Source organism: Erinaceus europaeus, unplaced genomic scaffold (assembly GCF_950295315.1).
Source record: "Erinaceus europaeus unplaced genomic scaffold, mEriEur2.1 scaffold_1028, whole genome shotgun sequence".
Taxonomy (NCBI): domain Eukaryota; kingdom Metazoa; phylum Chordata; class Mammalia; order Eulipotyphla; family Erinaceidae; genus Erinaceus; species Erinaceus europaeus.
Genome location: NW_026648017.1, coordinates 15,849 through 19,598, shown reverse-complemented (window position 1 = coordinate 19,598; position 3,750 = coordinate 15,849). Strand labels below are relative to the sequence as shown.

The following is a 3,750-nucleotide window of genomic DNA, read 5'->3' as shown; positions in this document are numbered from 1 at the left end:
CGTTTAAGGGACACAAAAAGGGGAGGGGTGACTATGGTACAAGCAGGGACCGCCATAGGAAGTTTCTGCAGCCCAGAGCAGCAGAGGGTCCTTCCTCCTCTTGCCTTTCATCTTATCAGGCCTAAACAGAAACTTAAAACTGCAGCTTGCTGAAGAAATAAGAAAAAAAGAAAAGAAGAAGAAAGAAAAGATGAAAGTAAAATAGCTATTCCTTTCATCCTGGATACAGTGGGACGAAATAAAAAGTAAGTAGTGTAAGCATATATATGCATACATAATATTTTTATTATTTTATTTATTTACTGGATAGAGACAGAGAAATCCCAGGGGGGGTGCTAGAGAGGGAGAGAGAACAGACACCCGCAGCACTGCTTCACCACTTGTGAAACTTCACTCCTGCAGGAGGGTACCAGGGACCTGAACCCAGTTTCTTGCATGTTGTAACATGTGTGCACTCAACTGAAGATGTGCCACCACCTGACTCCTTGTATATACAATATTTTAATTTTTTATTATCTTCAGTTATTTATTGGATAGAGACAGTCAGAAATCGAGAGGGAAACGGGTAGTAGAGAGAGAGACAGAGAGACACCCGCAACACTGTTTCACCACACATGAAGCTTTCCCGCTGCAGGTGGGGATCAGGGGCTTGAATCCAGGTCCTTGCACACTGTGGCATGTGCACTCAACCAGGCATGCCACCACTTGACCCCTGTAATCTTTTAATACAAATAGATAATAAATAAATTCTGTGTATATCTATATGTGATGTACAACTAAGTTAGAGCAAAGGTCCATAACTTGATGTAAATAGAAAACTTTGGATTGGGAGTCGGTTGGTAGCGCAGCGGGTTAAGTGCATGTGGCGCAAAGGACAAGGACCAGCATAAGGATCCTGGTTCGAGCTCCCGGCTCCCCACCTGCAGGGGAGTCGCCTCACAGGCGGTGAAACAGGTTTACAGGTGTCTATCTTTCTCTCCCCCTCTGTCTTTGCCTCCTCTCTCCACTTCTCTCTGTCCTATCCAACAACAATGACATCAATAACAACAACAATAATAACCACAACAATAAAACAAGAAGGGCAACAAAAAATGGAATAAATAAATAAAGAAAAAAGAAGGCTTTGGGTTATACGTTGAAAGGTATATAACATACTATAAGAAGCATATAGTTATATAATAAATATGTGACACATTTGATATAATAAATGAATTTCCGTAACACATAGATAAAAAGGAGACTGATTGACTCATGAGCCTTTACAACGTATGTTCTACACTAACTATATTTATTTTTTTTAATATTTATTTATTTTTCCTTTTGTTGCCCTTGTTATATTGTTGTAGTTATTATTGTTGTTATTGATGTCGTTGTAGTTGGATAGTACAGAGAGAAATGGAGAGTGGAGGGGAAGACAGAAAGGGGGAGAGAAAGATAGACACCTGCAGACCTGCTTCACCGGCTGTAAAGCGACTCCCCTGCAGGTAGGGAGCCGGGGGCTCGAACCAGGATCCTTACGCAGGTCCTTGCGCTTTGTGCCACGTCCGCTTAGCCCACTGCGCTCCGCCCGACTCCCAACTATATTTATTTTTTTAAAGATTTTTTTTTGAGGGTGGATAAGTTTATTGTGCAACCACGCCCCTCCCCACACCTGGCAGCTCTGAGGTCATTTTCTCCATTTATAGAATTTGTGTGCAAACCTCAGGAAGATGGACTGTGGCAGGGGCATAGCAAGCTGCTCAACCAGACTCATCTGGCAGCAGTAGCTGTCTTCCTCATACTGTGTGAAGTTGGCGGGCAGATCTATCTCCTCGTACATCTTCACCAGGGCCACCTTCTCTGCCTCCTTCTGCCCGTAATTCTCCTGTATGACCTGGCACTGCTCTGGCGAGGCCCGCTGCAAACACTGAACCACCAGCCAGCTGCACTTGTTGTCCTCGATGTCAATACCAACCTTGCCCGTCACAATGGGGTCCCTAAAGAGGTCAAGGTAATCATCCTGGATCTGGAAGAACTTGCCTATCTCCATCGGTATCTTCTTGGCCTTAGCGTGTTCCTTCTCCCCATCAATGCCCGCCATATACATGGTAGCAACCACAGGGAGACAGAAAGAATAGAAAGCTGTCTTGTACTTGCAATGGATTTGTACCTATTCTCAGTGAACCTGCTGAGCTCCAAGTTGCCTGGAGGGGATGTGATGAGGTCCAGTGCCTGTCCAAGCTCAGTTTGCTAGTAAGTCTGCAGGAAGAGCTCCAACAGGTTTAAATAGTAAGGCTGGTCTCGGCAGTTGATCTTCAGAAGGAGGTAGATACATGCTTCCAGAAGCATGGCATCATTGATGGCATCCAAGCCTATGCCTAGCTTCTTTTTTATTTTTTTTAAACATTTTTTCCTTTTTATTTATTTGTTTATTTATTGGATAGGGACAGAGAGAAATTGAGAGAGGAGGGGGGAGATAGTGAGAGAGAGAGAGACAAAGAGACACCTGCAGCCCTGCTTCACCACTTGTGAAGCTTTCCCCTGCAGGTGGGGACCAGGGGCTTGAACCTGGGTCCTTGCACACTGTAATGTGTGCACTTAACCAGGTGCGCCACCACCTGGCCCTGCCTAGCTTCTTATACCAGTAGGACTGCCCCTGGTGAGTGAGGGGTGAGTCCATTAAGTCATCAGCCACCAGGAAGAAAGCCTGGAGCAGTTATATACACCAGCCTACGGTCAGGGCCTGCCGGAGACTCACAGCATTCTACTGACTGGGCTCCACAAGCTCCTGAAAGGCTACAAGCACTGGCGGACATCGATGGTACTTGCCGCCAATGACATTGTACTCCAGGACCCTGAGCCAGGCAATAGTATCTCCTGTCTCAGGGTTCCCCAGCTCACTCTCAGTCAGCACCTTGACAATCTGGGAGAAGTGCTGGAGGAAATTCTGCTTTTCTTGATCATAAAGATCAGAAGTTGTTCTGATCTCCATTCATCCTGTTCCACAATGCTCGGTCTCACCTAAAGATTTAAAAATTTTAAAAAATATTTATGTATTCCTATTTGTTGTCTTATTGTTATAGCTATTATTGTTGATGTTATTGATGTCGTCATTGTTGGATAGGACAGAGAGAAATGGAGAGAGGGGAAGACAGAGAGGGGGAGAGAAAGACAGACACCTGCAGACCTACCACACCACTTGTGAATGGTGTAGGTGGGGAGTTGGGGGCCTGAACTGGGATCCTTCTGCCAATCCTTGCACTTTGTGCCACCTGTGCTTAACCCACTGTGCTACCGCTCGACTCCCACCTAAAGATTTTTTAAAAGATTTTAATTTTTAATTTATTAAAAATTTATTAAATTTATTAAAGATTTATTTATAATTTATTTATAATTTATTAAAGATTTTTAATTTACTAATGAGAAAGGAGGAGAGAAAGAAAGAACCAGACATCACTCTGGTACATGTGCTGCCAGGGATTGAACTCAGGACCTCACACTTGAGAATCCAATGTCTTATCCACTGTGCCATCTCCTGGACCACTCTACATTAACTTTATTTATTTTTCCTCTTTTTTTTCATTATTGGGGGATTAATGTTTTACATTTGACAATGAATAGAATAGTTTGTACATGCATAACATTTCTCAGTTTTCCACATAACAATACAACTCCCACTAGGTCTTCTGTCATCCTTTTCCATGACTTGTGCTCTCCTCACCCACCCCAGAGTCTTTTACTTTGGTGCAATACACCTCTACATTAACTTTA

At 43.6% G+C, this 3,750-nt stretch overlaps 1 pseudogene; it reads right to left on the bottom strand.

Moving 5' to 3' along the window:
- Positions 1–1,303: 1,303 nt before the first annotated feature.
- LOC103114819 (farnesyl pyrophosphate synthase-like) lies at positions 1,304–2,987 on the bottom strand (annotated as a pseudogene).
- Positions 2,988–3,750: the final 763 nt, after the last annotated feature.